Source organism: Sceloporus undulatus, chromosome 2, assembly GCF_019175285.1.
Source record: "Sceloporus undulatus isolate JIND9_A2432 ecotype Alabama chromosome 2, SceUnd_v1.1, whole genome shotgun sequence".
NCBI classification, from domain to species: Eukaryota; Metazoa; Chordata; class Lepidosauria; order Squamata; family Phrynosomatidae; genus Sceloporus; species Sceloporus undulatus.
The window spans coordinates 202,727,695-202,744,558 of record NC_056523.1 but is presented as its reverse complement, the minus strand read 5'-3'; the positions used below and the strand labels follow the sequence as shown (position 1 = coordinate 202,744,558).

Below are 16,864 nucleotides of genomic sequence, written 5' to 3'. Positions count from 1 at the left end.
GTTTCCCTTGATTCACCTTTATTTTTTGTTAATGAATTTCCTATCATTCAGTGTGTTCATCACTCCTTTCCTATCCCCCATCATTATAAAGACTTCATAATCTAGATTTAACACAGTTTTCAATAACTTTTAACAGAATTTTGCCTTATTTGTTAGAGGTCCATAAATTCCTATTATTAAAACTCTTTCATTTTCAGGGTTGATTTCCACAGCTTTAAATCTTCCGTCTTTATCATTTAGAATTTCTTTGACTCTGATCCCATTAGAAACATACAGAGCTCCCCCCCCTTTTTTTTTCTTTTTTTTTTTTTTACTTCTTGCCGATATAAAATTCTGACTGAAAATTTGGATTTCTTAAATGTTTAATATCTTGACTTCTAATGTGTGTTTCCTGGATGTATCTTATCTCTGCTTTCTTTTCTAATAGATGGAAAACTTGCTTCCTTTTGTATGGAGATTTGTTCTCTTTACATTCCATGGTATGAGTTTCATGTTGTTTCCTTCTCAATTTAATTTCTTGTCGTCTTTTGATTGTATATTTGTTAATTTTTTTCTCAGATTTTCTCAGATTCTTCAGTTTATTCTTCTTCCTTTTCTTCTGTATTCATTTCTTCTCCTTGTTTCCCTTCTGCCAAATCCTCAAAGTCTTTCTCTCCTTGTATATCTGCAACTGGTTTTAGTTGTTCAGGTATATCTTGCTTTCAACTTATTTATCTTTCTTTTGAACTTCTTTTTCACTGTTTTCCTCATTCTTACACTCTTGTTTTCTTTTATCTTTCTTATAGATCTGTTTCTTTTGGTTTTCTGTTTCTTTTTTGTTCAGTTCTTTCTCTTCAGTCTCGTTCAGTCTTTCAAAAAAGATTCTAACTTTTTCTACTGTATTTAATTTGCAATTTTTTTTCTTGCCATGTCAAAGATATCCCTTCTATCGTCTCCCCTCTGCATCTAATTCCTTTCATCTGCAAATATCTGGTCAGGAAGTTATATTCTCTTCTTTTTCTTAATCTTTCTTATGGGACATATTTGAATAATTTAATTTCTGAGTGTTCGATTGTTATTCTTTTCCCATAGCTTGATCTTGATATAATCAATATAATCCTGATAATCTGATCTCAAGATCAATATCCCATCCTTGAAAAGCCACGGGACAAGCACAGGTTACATATGGGCTGTATATAGACTGGATACGCCCAGCCATGTGAGAATGTGATAAGGCCAGTTTTTTACAGTTAAACACACATGTATCCCATCAGGGAAAAGACGGGATAAGATGCGTGCAACAATCTCATTTGTGTGTCCATGGAAGGAAAGCAAGGAATGTTTTTGTTTGTTTGGTTGGTTGGTTTTGCCACAATTCCATAGCCTAAGGACAGCAGGTTCACACCTGTGAATGTGGTGACCCTGACAGAGGACCTCTCCTCAGGATGTTAGCACCTGGCTTATAAGGGGAGATACCATCTTTTATTGTATAGTCTGGACCTAACCTGTGTAGAGTTTTATAGATTATAACCTGCACTTTAAGTAGAGACTGGAAACAGTCAGACAGCCATTGGAGGAAGGATGTTGTACAATCCCTGCACTAGGGAGGGAGGAGGGAGTCAGAGGGAGTAACCTGGGCCAGAAGTGGCCACAGCTGGCAGCATAGCAGGACATGTATATAGTCAGCTGCCTCGCCTCGCTGCAGAATGCAACAGGAAATCCCTCTTGCAGTAACAGGGGAAATCCAGGGCCAAAATACTCCAGGAGCAGCCCAGAGTATTCTGCCTGGTGTAGATGAGCCAAAAGAGAGGCTCAAGATTGTGAAGTGAGCTGCTTCTCTGAGTAAGGATTTGAATCTGGGCTTCCCTTATCATAATCCAGTACTCTTAAATACTATGGTCCACTGTCTCTTACATGAATTGTGTATCTCTTCATTGTGTGTGTGTGTTAGCTCTGAAGTTGCATTGCCTATGAATTAAAATTCCAACATAAATGCTGGCATTATAATTCTTTCTTGTAATTCCCCTTCATTATTCAGTACAAATGATTAGCACTGGAGTGTTTTTCATTGGTAAAATTTCTACTTAACTGCTCTTTCCATCTTCTAACACAAGCAAATCCAGAACATAATTATTATAATTATTTTTCACCTCTTTCCATTATCACCTTACACGAACTGGCACTCTCCACAGCCATCATTCTCATTTGGTTTATTAGCTAGTCTGGTCAATAAAATCTATTATGTTGATCATGGACAGCTCAATGAAACTCCTAATAATGCACTGTTTTAATTACGTACTCAATAATGATCATGTAAATCAGCAATAAGATTTGTACAAGTCGTCATTTTGCCAACACTTCAAACCCTTGCACAAACACAGATTCCTCACAATGTGGAAGAACTATTAATATTTCTGCTACCAACAGTACAGATTAGTGGTTGCTTTGAGCTTGGGGGATCCAGTTTGAATTCCCTGCGATGCCCAAAACTCAATGGATGACCTTAATTTTCTCTTAGCCTGAGAAGATTTGTTGTCAGAAGAAAATGGAGAGGCAGAGAACAATATATTCCACCCTGAGTGCAGGCAGGACATAAATGTAATAAGTAAATGCACTTAAAAGTGCTGCAATTGAAAGGCAATAAACTATGTGCTATGTTTCCTACTTCCTTTTCATTCTGATTCATTGGCATTGTAGTGCCAGCATCATATGCCTGTAAGAGCTGGGCTTTGAACAGCAGGGTGAAGGATTCAGAAACATGGCCATGTTAGTCTGGAACATCAGTATGCAAAGGAATCTTGTAGCACCTTTGAGATGAACTGAGAAAAGGGCATAGCATAAACTTTCATAGACTTTGACTACTTCCTTAGATGCATGGAGTGCAGGATGCTCAATACTGTGGGGTAAGTGGAGAGAAGGCAGGTGTGCATTTAAGGTAGTGGGAGGGTATACCTTCCAACATTTCACAGATAATACCTGGGATATTTTTTGCCAAGCCACATCACAGTTCACAAAAGTTATTAAAGAATAGAAGTAACAATAGCAATAGCAAATACATTTCTATACCGCTTATCAGTGCACTTAATCACTCCCTAAGCAGTTTACACAGTGCAAGCTACTTGCTCCCAACAGTCTGGGTACTCATTTTAGCAACCTTGAAAGGATGCAAGCCTGAACTCACACCCTTATGGTTTGTGAGTGAATGACTGCAGTACAGGCTTTTAACCACTGTGTCACCAGGGCTCCTTCCTCCTCTTTTACTCCTTAAAGAATAAGAACATAGAAGCAAAGAGAAGCTTTAGTTTGCTTTTCTGAGCTATTTGTGCAGGGAAGAATTCCACTCCCCTCTTTTCACTCCCTACTGTGAACTTTATTGCACCCGTTTTTTTACCGTTATGGGTACGGAAAGAGGACGCTTGTGCACACACACAACCGGCCAAAACCGGATTTTATTCCACACCAAAGCGTCCTCCAAAAGGCCCCGTTCCGTCCCCCAGCACCAAGCCATCTCTATTCAGTGCTGACGGGCACCATTTTCCTCAGTTGGAAGACCGGCCAGAACATTTCACACGCCTCAGCACTGAACAGGGACGGCTTGGCGCTGGGGGATGGAACGGGGCCTTTTGGAGGATGCTTTGGTGTGCGATAAAATCCATTTTGGCCGGTCGCATGTGCACATGAGCATCCTCTTTCTGTACCCATAATAGTGAAAAAACCGGGTGTGATAAAGTTCTGTTTTAATTGAGTGTGAACTTCTTTTGAAGCAATTAAAGTAAGCTGAGGACAAAGGAGGAGAGTAGGAGAGAAAGCAAGACATTTTAAAAACAGCTGAGAAAGTAAGGCAACAGAGGATTAATCAGGATTGTCCCTGCCAAATGGGAAGGTTGGAGGGTATGAGAGAGCTTGAAAACTCCTGGCAATTGGGGGCTGGATTGTATTGAAGACACAATGCAATTCTGTTTTTTGTTTTATTTTATTGGCTTGGATTAAATGGAATTTCATCCAGAGCTGACGCTGGGTGGGAGAATACCTTCACATATTCTGAACTGTGGTGAGCTGTATCTAGATTTGAGTCTGGGGAGAGGAGAACTAGGATTCATGCAACAAGCAATTATTTGTGCACTTGCTCTTGGTATTTCTGTTTGTTTTGCAAAGGCTCCCACATCTAAGAATGGTTGTTAATACCTCTACTGATACATTTTTTATCATGAGTGTTTATATGATGGGCTTTCCAGAGTGCCAATGCCATTTGGGAGGATTGCAAGCCAGGAAGCTAAGCAATTAGTGGGGATTTTGTTTACACATATCCAGACCAATATGAGAAAAGCATATTGCATCAACCCATGACCAAACATAGCTAAAGAAGGGGCAGCAGGGTGAAGAAAGCAAGAGAGTATGGTGGCAAGAGTATTTCATGAAGGAGTTGTCTTTTAAGGCATATAAACTTCTCAAAACTAAGTTACGACTCTCCCAGAAGGCATTATTATTTAAGCAAGGCAGTATCCAGCAATTATATACATAGGAGATATACATAAGTGATAATATGGTACACGCATAAGCTATAATTATATACATACGATAATAATACGGGCATTGTTGTAGCAACAAACCCACACACCAGCCTGTGAGATACAGAGCTTAATGCATGCAGGAAGTCTTATTTCCTAGGAAAGAGTGAGTTTAGGATTGCAATCAGGCAGGTTATCCTAAACATGATTAATGGAGCCTATTGTTTTCATTATTTATTTGCACATAAGTATTCTCAGCTATGCAGTGCAAGTCCATGCATGCTTACTCAGAAATAAGCTTCGCTGTTGTCAGTGTGGCTTATTTTGTCAGTAGTCTTGTGCAATCTTACCAAGGAGTGTTTGTGACTAAACTCAGTGGAAGTCACTTTTAGCCAACCAAAGCATGCCCCTCTTTTAGCCACCCAAAGCATGCCTCATCTGTTTTCCCCAATGCCTCACTTAATGCCAGGGCCAGCAGGGTGGGGCACTCCAGTCTCCTGCGTAAGCCTCCATCCCCACCAAATCATGGCAAATTAGGGGTTGGTTGTGGGAATGCATGGAGCTGCCCAGTGTGTGTCTCCCCGTGTCTCTATCTATCCATGCCTGCAGGAGGGGATCCACTGGCTTGATGGGAACTTTTGTCCCATCAAGCATCCTTCACTCCAGTGCCTGTGCCATCCATCAGAGAGCAGCGCCATGCCTACCCCATCCATCCAGCTGTTGGGCAAGTGCACCTGCCAGTCTAGTCCAGAGCCGTTGGGGCCCACCTGTCAGCTGATGCTGTCTCCAAACTTGGCGGCCAAGCAAGCCCAAATTGGCATCCTTGTTGGGGTGCAGCATTGGAGCAGGGGTGCCTTTACACAACAGGGCAGAACTTGGCCATGGACTGCCTGCCAAATTCCAGGCTGGATCTTGCCCACCTTGGAGCAGCAAAGGCAGAGTGGGGGAAGGAGGACAAAGAAGGTGGCAAGCAAGCAGGGCTCTTTGCCCTCTGGCCAGCAAGGGGTCCCTTTGAAATTTGTGGGAAGATGGAGGCAGGCTCACTTCCCCTGCGCATGCGCTTCCAGCCATGAGTGCCACATCCCCTCCCCACATGTATCTTCCCTCCCCTGCCTGCCTGCCTGGCCAAACAGCCCCCTAGTCCGCTGCTTACCAGCCGCAGAGGGCTTCTTTCGTGGGGCAACAGCCTGCCTGCTGGGCTGAAACTAGCCATCTGGGCTCTGTTCCGGCAAGGGGAGCCATGTCTGAGGGAAACGAATTCCTGGAGTTTTGTTACATTGCTTGGTGGGACTGCTCAAGGCTGTGGCATCTCAGGGCCCAAGAGTGATGATGCAGCCCTGGGTAGGCAATTGGATGGATGACACACACCCAACATTGCCAGGCACCCATACCGGGGGACACCAACATTAGGAACATTAGGATGGATGAATAGATAGATAGATAGATAGATAGATAGACAGACAGACAGACAGACAGACAGAGATGTTGCTTATTTCTTGTGAACTTTCATCAACTGCTTCATTCCAACACATACATAATGAAACTTTAATTCAAATACATGTTCTCTCTTCATAAAATCTTGATATACCAACTCCTACTAACATCTCCCTGGCAGGATTAAAGGTTGTTCAAATTGTGAGGAGGGGTGGAGGAAAGAGAGTAATGTTTGTTGACACACACACACCCACACACAGAGAGAGAGAGAGGCTGGATATAGGAATCTGGTGGCCTAGAATGACATTTCAGCCTCATTGCACAGAATATTTTTTTAGCTAAATTTGGCATGAATCAAAAGGCTTGTGTTTCAAAAGGATCTCATCTTCCTCACATGATGGCAAGGAAGATGCTGATTGTAGGCTTGCTATATAATTCCTTGTGAGATTGTATGTTTGGGTTTATTTCTGTCAGCAAACATTAGGCAAAGTTTGGGGATCCTCTGTGAGTTTTCTTATATATCTGAATTCCATCATATTTCTTCTTTCTGGAAAAATGGGAGTGAAATTGGAAAGAACCTTGCAATGTTTGTGCTTCTTCTAAGTTTTAACTATGACCTATTTTATTTATTTATTGGATTTATATCCCACCTTTCTCCAAAACGGGATTCAAGATGGCTTCCACCCTTCCTTGTTTGACTTTTTTTTAATGAACTTCAACCATCACTTGGGTTTCCCCGCAGACAATGGACTGCTAATTAAATTGACACATATCCACCTCACATATCCCCCCACCTTTGGCATTCAACAACAGACCAACATAAAGATTAACATGTAAATCACTTCCTCCCAACCAAGGGTCACACAAGTATATATTCAAAAATTCAAAGATATAGCCAGCTTATGTAAGGAGAAAGTCAGAAAAACTAAAGCACAAAATGAGCTCAGGCTTGCTAGAGAGTTTAAAAACAATAGAAAGGGTGTTGTTGTTGTTTTGGTTATGTCCTTAGCAAAAGGGAGAACTAGGAAATAGTAAGTGGTGAAGATGGCAAAATATTAACAGGGAATAGAGAAAAGGCAGAACTGCTCAACACCTTAATTGCCTTAGTCTATTCTGAAAAAGAGAACAGTGCTCAACCTGGGGAAAATCAAGCAGATTATGCTGTAGGAGAAATGCAGTACAAAATAGGTTAAGAGGTAGTACAGGAATACTTAGCTACTCTAAATAAAGTCAAGTCTCCAGCGCCAGATGAACTACACCCAAGGGTATTAAAAGAACATACAAAGGTAATCTCAGAACCACTGTCAATAATCTTTTAGAGTTCCTGGAGAACATGACAGGTCCCATCAGACTAGAGAAGAGCAAATGTTGTCCCCATCTTCAAAAAAGGATGGAAAAAATAGGACCCCCAAATTTGCCACCCAGTTGGTCTGACATCAATACCAGAAAAAATCTAGGGCAGATTATTGAACAGACAGTCTGTAATGTCATGATCATTAAAAGTCAAAATGGATTTCACCAAAACAAGTCATAACACACTAATTTTCTCTCTCTCTTTGAACATATGTAGCATATCTTGATTTCAGCAATGCCTTTGAGAAGGACCCCCATGATATCCTTCCAAATAAGCTAATAAAATGTGGACTAGACAAGGTGACTGTTAGGTGGATTTATAATTGGTTGACCAACCAAACCTAAAGGCTAGTTACCAATGGCTCCTTCTCATCCTGGACAGAAGTGATTAGCGAGTGTCACAGGATTCTGTCCTGGGTCCAGTACTATTGAACATCTTTATCAATTACAGTGGACCCTTGTTATACGCTGGGGTTTGGTTCCAAGATCCCCTGTGGATAACAAAATCCATGGATGATCAAGTCCCATTAAATATATGACATAGCAAAATGGTGTCCCTTATAAAAATGGAAAGTCAAGGTTTGATATATGAAATTTATAATTTTTTGAACATTTTCTAACTGTGGATGCTTGAATCCGTGTATAAAAATCTATGTATAAGAAGGGCTGACTGTACTTGAATTATGAAACAGAGGGCATGTTCATCAAATTTTCAGATGACACTAAATTAGGAGACTAAACCCCCAGAGAACAGGATCAGAATTCAAAATAATCTTAACCAAATAAAAATCTGGGCCTAGACTAACAAAATGGATTTTAACAGGAAGAAATGTAGGATACTACTCTTAGGCGTGTTACAGAGCGCCCAAAATGGGTGCTCTGCTGGTGCCGCCAGTTGCTGCATCCGGGAACCGCAGTGGTCAAACCATGCGGTTCCCGGACGCACCAAAAAGAAGCCGCAAAAAGCGGCTTCTTTTTGGTCCCCAGAAGTGGCGCCGCAAGTGGCCAATGGCGCACTCGCAATGTCACGTCTGTCGCGGGCCGTGCGGATGCTATGCGTCCGTGACATCAAGATGGCGGCACCTGTGTAGAACGGGTGCCGCCATTTTGTACGTCCCCAGGACGTACTAGGGTTAGGGGCATGCGTAAAGCACGCCCTTTCCTAACCCTAGTATGTCCTGGGAACATACGTTATGCCCATGCGGAAAGGGCCTGAGGCAGTAAAAATGAAATGCACAGATATAAGATGGGTGATACCTGGCTTGACAGCAGTACTTGTGAAAAGAATCTAGGAGTCTTAATAGATCACAAGCTAAATATTAGTCAGCAATGTGATGTGGTAGTTAAGAAAGCCAATACAATTCTGGGGTGGATAAATAGAAGTATAAAGTCTAGATCAAGGGAAGTAATAGTGCCACTCTTTTCTGGTCAGCCCTCACCTGGGACATTATGTCCAGTTCTGGGCACCGCAGTTTAAGAAGGATGTTTACAGGATGGAGTGTGTCCAGAGGAGGGGAACCAAAGTGCTGAAAGGTTTGGAAACCATGCCCTATGAGGAACTGCTTAGGGAGCTGGGTATGTTTAGCTTAGAGAAGAGAAAGTTAATAGATGACATGATAGTCATGTTTAAATATTTGAAGGGAAGTCACATTGAGGATGGAACAAGCTTGTTTTCTGCTGCTTCAGAGACCCAGACATGGATTTAAACAGGAAAAGATATTCTACGTAAACATTAGGAAGAACTGTTTGGCAATGGAGCATGCTGCCTCAGAAAGTGACAGAGATTTTTCCTTCTTTGGAGGTTTTTAAGCAGAGACTATATTGCCATCTGCCAGGAGTGCTTTGGTTGTGTATTCCTGCATGGCCAGAAGTTCGACTAGATGGTCCTTGTGGTCTCTTCCAATTCTATGATTCGATGATTCTGTGATCTTTGAAGGGCACAGTTTTATTGGCCCGTTACAAACGGGCATAAAGTACAGACTGGGTCCGTATTAGGGTTAGAAAGGGGCATCCCTTCCAAACGCCCCTAACCCTAATACGGACCCAGTCCGTACAAAATGGCGGCTCCCGTTCCACACAGGGGCCACCATCTTTATGTAGCGGACACGCTGCGTCCGCACGTCATGCCCTGGATGTGACGCCGCGAGTCCACGAGTAGCACCTCACGGCGTCCCATCCGGGGTGCAAGAAGAAGCCCCATTTTGGCACTTCTTTGCTGCGTCCGGGAACCGCACAGTTTGGCTGCTGCGGTTCCTGGACGCAGCAACTGGCGGTGTCGGCAGAGCACCGCTTTTCAGCGGTCTGTAACCCGCCATAGTGATATTTTTTAATCCTTGTAAAAAATGTAACTGACAATTAACATGTGGTGTGCTAAAAAACACTTCAAGAAAGATAAATCAAAGATTGATGTTATTAACTATTATTGTAATTTTTTAAAAAATTAGCAGTTTCCAGTTTTGAGCTTTTCTTTTGTCTTTTTGTTTTAGAAAACTGAAGTTAGAGATGGGGTGCAATTAGTTGACTTTGCCTAGGGTACAAAATACGGCTGTATCTGCACAATACAGTTACAGAACATTTGATACCAGTTTAACTGCCATGTCCCATGGCATGCTGGGGATTGTAGTTTGGGGACGTACTTAGAAGTCTCTGCTAGAGACCTGTAGTGCTGTAATTTAGAGGGACTGGACTAGAACTCTCTGTAGTAGAAAATTCCAGGCTCCAGCAGAATTGAGTCATGACAGTTAAAACTGGTATCAAATCTCTGTAACTGTGGAACTTTGATACCCTTTCTTCATTTCTTGCCTGTTTGCTTGACCCAAATTTCCCCTTCTTCCTGGGACTCCATTTACATTGTCAAAATGGCTGTCAAAAGGGCAAAAGTCTCCTCCCTCCCTCTTTCTGGTGCCGGGCTGCTGTTTGTTTTCTCTCTAGGTTTGTAGTAGGTGTTCATTTTGCTACGCAGAGAACAGCCATCTTTTCTCAAGCAAATTCTTCTGTTGCATGGATATGTCATGCTTCCAAATTTCATGATGAACTATGTTGTAATAGGACATTATGAGGAGAGACAGTGGACCCTATCACATGGGGTTAAAAGAGAGGCTTACTTTTCTTGAATTTGGTGCTAATTCAGGAGGCAGCAGTTTCCAACTTCTAAAAATGGCCACCAAAGCAGCCTAGACGACCCGGGCTGCATCTGGAACAGACCCGGGGGCAATTCAGCAGAGATTTATGTGTGATAGGAACTAGCTGCCTCCCAAATTAGCACTGAATTCAGGACAGGTAAGCCGCTCTTTTAACTCCATGTGATAAAGTCCAGTGTGGTGTAGTGTTGCACTATGACTCTGAAGCCCAAAGTTCAATTCCATGCTCAGCCATAAAACACACTGGGTGACCTTGGACAAGTCACATGCTCTCAGCCTCAAGGGGAGGCAATGGCAAACCTGCTCTGAACAATCCTCTGAATAAAACCCCATGATAGGGCCTCCATAGGTCAAATATGACTTGAAGGCACACAACAACAAAGAGACTTTGTCTGATGCTTTCCCCTCAGATTGTACAATGTGCAATATGATTTTCAACAACCATACATTTCTGTTAATTCTGCAATGGGAATGCCTTGCATATAGTAGGTTGAAGCATGAAGAATATGCATACACATGGCCCTAACTGTGGTGATAAAAACAGAGATTGAAAGATTACAGTAAAGAAAGATGTATACAATGGCATAACCAACTAATAGTAGGATGATCCTCTGGTAACAGATAGATACATAAAATAATTGACAGTTTGCCTCTCTTCCTTACACTGATTTTTGGTAGAACCAGTCTTAGAGGAGGGAAAGTTCCATATTGTGGCTTGGCTATGAGTCTAATCAAAAGGGTATGATTAAGTATGAAGGGAGGATTAATAAATTAAACTGATTTCATAAACCTTATTGAATGCATATCTTTGAACAGGACTTTAAAGAACAGCAACAAGCATCCTTCATTGTCCTGAATATTTGATATCCACATAAATATATCTTGTATCGATCCCTGTTTCTGCTAGACTTAAACAACTGACTGCTTATCACTCATAGTGCAAAATAATCTAAGAAACACTTCATGAAATCTATCGTTCCTTTCGATTTTTTTTAAAAAATTTTTTTAACATTGTTTTCCCATTTATTCTCTCTCTGTGCCCGCACGTTTTGACAACACTTCCTTTAGACTCAGTGAAATCCAAACAGAGAGAATACATAAAGTATGTCCATGGAAGGCTATCAGAGGCTTGCACATAGTGGCTGTTCTGGTCACCTCAGGTATTAGGCAGGGAATCTCTACAAAAATTGTGGGAGTTTGTACTTTCTCCTCCTCCTCTTCCAGGGTTATAAATGGTCCAGTAGCATATGTGGATAGACAAGGTAGTGATCCTTTGGGAGTACTATTTTTTTCTTGCATGCTTGCTTACAAGGTGGCTGCCGGCGTCATCAGTTTCTATGCCTCCAGCCCCAGGCTGCTTGGAAGGGGAATAAGATTACTGGGGAAATTATCTGTGCTGCAACACAAGCAATTTCCCTACCTATCCATTTTCCTTCTCTCAAAATTTGCTCAGAGGACCAGTTCAGCAAGCTGATGGCTCTGTACAGGAGAGTCACAACAGTGTTTCTGTCTCTGAGGTGGTGGTGATGGCTGGAATGAGTGGATGAGGAATTGGAAGGGTGAGCACTTACTCACTCATTATACTTCTCCATGGCTGGAAGAGGAGGAGGAGAAAAACTATATGTGAGGGAACAGGAGAGAGAAAGCTCACTGGCTGACAGCTAGAGGAGAAAGAGGAGGAACATCCAGAGGAAAGGCATGCTGGTGAGTGAACATTCAGGGTTTACTTGTAATTTTTTTAAAGACCAAATAGAGGAAAAACCTTTAAAAATCAGTTAATAGGTTGATGGCAGTGGTGTGTGCACCCTGCCATGTTCCCATTGGATGCTAATACAACCCTTTAACTGTCAGCACTTGCCCATCCCTGTTATAGGCCACATACACTATTTTAACGGTCATGGCCAAATGCTATGGAATCCTGGGATTTGTAGTTTTATAAACTACTTAGCCTTCTGTGTCAGAGAGCTCTGCTGCCAGAACAAACTGCGACTCACTGGATTCCATGGGGTGGATCCATGACAGTTAAAACAGTGTCAAACTGCATTCATTCTGCAGTGTAGATGGAGCCTTAGAGGCATAGTAGCCCTTTTCAAGCAAACTAAATAGTAGCCCTATTCAAGCAAACGTGTTAATAGGAAGAGTAATGATGAGTGTGCTAACTGTCCTCAACTGATGATTTGGGGAATGACTGACTTCCCTTGGGAAACTGTCTGTTCTACATATTTGTGTTAAATTCTTCTCAAGATTCAACACTGTCTCCCCCCCCCCCCCCCCGGCTTCTAAATCAGGCCAGTGGGAGGGCTGCACAAGTAGAGCAGGATCCCTACTACAGAAAGTTATACTCCAACATATGGAAGACCAAAAAAGGGGGGTGGGCTTCACACTACAGAATAATAAGTAGCACTGTGATTCCACTTTAACTGCTATGGCTGCATTCTTTGTAGCCCTGGGCTTCTGCTTTGGTGAGTCATTAGAACTTTCTGGCTAAGAATTCTAAATACCTCTTCCCAAACTTTAAATCCCATGATTCCATAGGAAGGAGCAATGCCAGTCTAAGTGAAATCATAGTGCTGTCACTGTGTAGTGTGAAAGGGCCCAAGGACAATGAAAGAAGGGTGCACCTAGCAGATGAGTCGCTGATTTTCCTTAGGCAATTCTAAATGTGCAGAGAAAAATTAATGCCTGAATAGGGCTAGTTTTAAAATCTGTTATTCATAAGAAATGATTAGGAAATTCATATTATTGAAAAGGAGATATAAAACCAAGGTGCTACTGTTAAAGCCTTGTAAGTTATTCTCTGAAGATGCCAGCCACATCTAGTGAAGCATCAGGAATAAACTCTTCTAGAACATGGCCACATAGCCTGAAAAACCCACAAAAACCCTTAAAAGTTATCATCAACATTATGGCAGGAAGATAGGAGAGCTCTTGTGGTATTTTTTAAAAAGATGCCAGGAGGCAAAACAAAACATAGCAAAAGCTCAGAAAGATGTCTTTGCCCATATGACAGTAAAAATAACCAAGTACGCAGGAGTCAATCTTTAGCCAGCTCTGCTGATGGAAATGGAATTATACCTTTTATACATATTAATGGCTTCTTCTTGTCTCTAAAGGTGATTGAAATATCTAAGATCATTCTAGAGTTTCATATTAACTGGGTTGTGTCAAAATATGCATACATGTATTACTGATTTCTTTCCTTCCTGTGAGCCTTTTTCTAAAGGACTACCTCAATTTTAAATTTAATATTTAATATTCTCGTTTTCTATTCTGGTACCTGAAGTAGTTTCAGGCTTGATAGAGGATGGGGACAGGAAGAATTAATATGTCATTTCTCTGTTCCATATGCTGCCATCCCATTTGAAATGATTTTTTTGTATCTCCCCATTGGGGGACATGTGTAAGATTGATTTCATATTCAGCTAAGGTGAATAAATTTGGAGAACACAAAGCAGAAATCAGTCATCTATTCTGTTCTCACTCATCTTTTCAGCTGGTTTGAAAAAAGTTTTTCATTGCAGCCCCCCAAAGTTGTTTACTTTTTCTCAGAATTGACATGCTTTGGTCACTAGGTCTTTACAGAAAAGCAAGACAAATGCATTGTCAAATTACTGGATCCAGGGGAAGGGGAAATGTGTGCGTTGTATTCCCATGTTTTCTAGATCTCATCTGAGACTGTTTATTTGACAGTAAATGTAGTTAGAGTGGCAGTTTATCCAGTGCAGCAGACCCCTAATGTTCCAGTAGTACCTTGTAAGTGTGATTGCATCTTTAATTAAAAGCTTCCTCCCTGAGCTTCTGCTACTGATATTGCTTCTTGATCAACCAACCTGAGAAACTAGTACTAAAAAATGTGTGTCATTTCACCAAGAACAGCACATTTGGCAGCCATGTTAAGGCTTGGAGATGTTTTCATGCACAGAGGGAGGTCTTGCTTGATTTAGGATGGTGACTATGGCACGGTGATAAAATGGATGAATGATAAAGGTGGGTTCATGAGTAATGTATCTTGTCAACCCCGTGGTTAGGATTGGATTGGAGTTGTTGTTCTTGTTGTCTGCTTTCAAGTCATTTCTGATTTATGGTGACCATAAGGCAAACCTATCATGAGATTTTCTTGGCAAGTTTCTTCACAGGGAGTTTTCCATTACTATCCTCTGAGGTTGAGAGAGTGTGATTTGGTGAAGGTCAACCAGTGGGTTTACATGACCAAGATGGGATTCAAACCCTGGTCTCCAGAATCCTAGATGATCGCATTACTTTTGCTCCCCGCATAGATGCGGGATGTAGTTTTAAGAAGGCAGATCTTACTGCATTCACCTGTCGCCAGGCAGCAGACAGCCTGTTTGCAACCTAGGCTTCTCTGGGCTTCTCTTGCATCTTTTGATAAACGGGGTTTTCCTGTTCTTGAAAAGCTGCAACAGAAGCCTTGGTTGCAAATGGGCTGCCTTCTGCCCGGTGATGGGTGCATGCAATAAGATCCTTCTTCTTAAAGTTACATCCTGTGTCTATGCTGGGAGCAGAGGTAATGCGATAATCTCCCTAGTCCAACGCTCAAACCACTACACCATGAGTGAATGTTTATTATTGACTAGTTTTCATTCTCTTTTATATCAATCTGTTCCCCAACATTAGTTGTTGTTTTTTTTTTAAAAAAAATCATTTTGAACACTCTTGTTCCCGCCTCCCTCCCAGAAATATATAAGAATATTGAATTGTGGTACTTTCATTTTCATTTCATTGGCCATGAATCAATAAATGATAGTTAGAGGTCCCATCATGGCAGATATGCTGACATTGTGTTGACCAATGTACTTTATAGTAATAAGATCCCCCATCTGTAGTATTTTTAAAAGGGGGACTAACCCCCCCGCCCCAGCTTCACCCATCTTTGGTGAAAATATTTAAGCTGTCACTTTGGAATGAGAAGGAGAAAATTCCAGTTCTTCTGATTTGTCATTGGAAAGCAATCTAGTTGCTTGATTTTATTCTAAAAGTAAAGGATAGGGGGAACAGTAGATGATTTGTGTTGCTGTATCTGCTCCCTAACATCTAAATTAGCAATGTGATGTGAACAAAGTCAATAGCATCATGTTGATAATCTTGCTGTCACAGCTTTGATGTTGTGTAGCTATCTGTACGTATTTACCAAGAAACCAAAGCAGAGAAGCAGATTGATCTTACCGTGGTAAACTCTAAATACTAGGTTCTTCTCTCCAAATCAGAAGAAGCCTGCTTAATTACGTGAATGTGTGACTGATGAAGGGAATATAAATAAATTTCCATCAAAGGACTGAAGAAAATCAAGCTTCAGATGTTGGAAATCATGAATATGCAAAATAGCTTTTTGCTTTTAAAAAAGGGAAACAAACCAACCTGTAATTTTAAACCTGATCATTCTGCTCTCAATTTTTCTGTTTCTATAACAGATTCACAGCTTTACCTTAGAATTGTGCATAAGCTCAGCATTCATACTGAGGCTAATCAAAGCTGTAGAAATCAGGGTGATCATAAAAGTTCTTTATACCAGTGGTTTACCTTGGTGACTCCCTTTCCTATTTACCCCGATGACTGCCTTTCCATTTGCATGTAGACATTGTGCCGCCCACGGGTTTGATGTAGTATATGAATAAAAATATTTTCATAGAATCATAGAGTTGGCAGAGACCACAGGGGCCATCCAGTCTAACCCCCATCCATGCAGGAAGACACAATCAAAGCACCCCCGACAGATGGCCATCCAGCCTCTGTTTAAAAACCTTTAAAGTAGGAGACTCCACCACACTCTGAAGAAGTGTGTTCCACTGTTGAACAGCTCTCGAAATGTCAGAGTGAGTGTGCATGGCAAAGTGTAGATGCAGCAAAAGTCTTATGCAAATAAACGTAGAGAAGAAAAGTATGAGTCTGAGCTGCTTTGTGCATCACAGTAAACAACAGTTTCCAACTACATAACTTGTGAACGATACTATTGTCAAACCATTGCATATTCATTCACTCAGCAATCTTTACCAGTATTCTGTAAGGAAGCTTGGCATTAGTGTCTCTAGCATTCATAAAGGGGGGTTTAAGTGAACTGCTTATCTGTAGTGATATTAATTCACCAGGCTCTTGATAAAAAAAACCAAAAACACATTTGAATCAGAGTATTTCATTCATAGTTCAACCCCAGACTCGTAACTGCATAGATAACTTTAAGATGACACTACCAGGAACTATGCTACAGTTTCTTCATTATCCTCCTCTGCCTGAAAGCCAAGGCCATACATTTCCTTGTCTTGTGAAGTCAAGGATCCAACACACACTTTTTTTTTGTTTGTTTAATGTGCATATTTTTGTTCACACTTTCATGTATATTCGTAAGTTAACATATAGCTCTTCCCCTCCTCCTCCCTCAGACAGAGGCTCCTTGTCTGTATCTTTCCCTCCAGGACAGGAAAGGTTTGTGAAGCA

The 16,864-nt window shown here is 41.4% G+C and overlaps 1 protein-coding gene across 3 annotated transcripts in view; it reads left to right on the top strand.

The window, feature by feature from the left end:
* The window catches only part of LINGO2 (leucine rich repeat and Ig domain containing 2), a 774,940-nt gene that overhangs the window by 465,131 nt on the left and 292,945 nt on the right, over window positions 1-16,864 (top strand). The window lies entirely within an intron of this gene.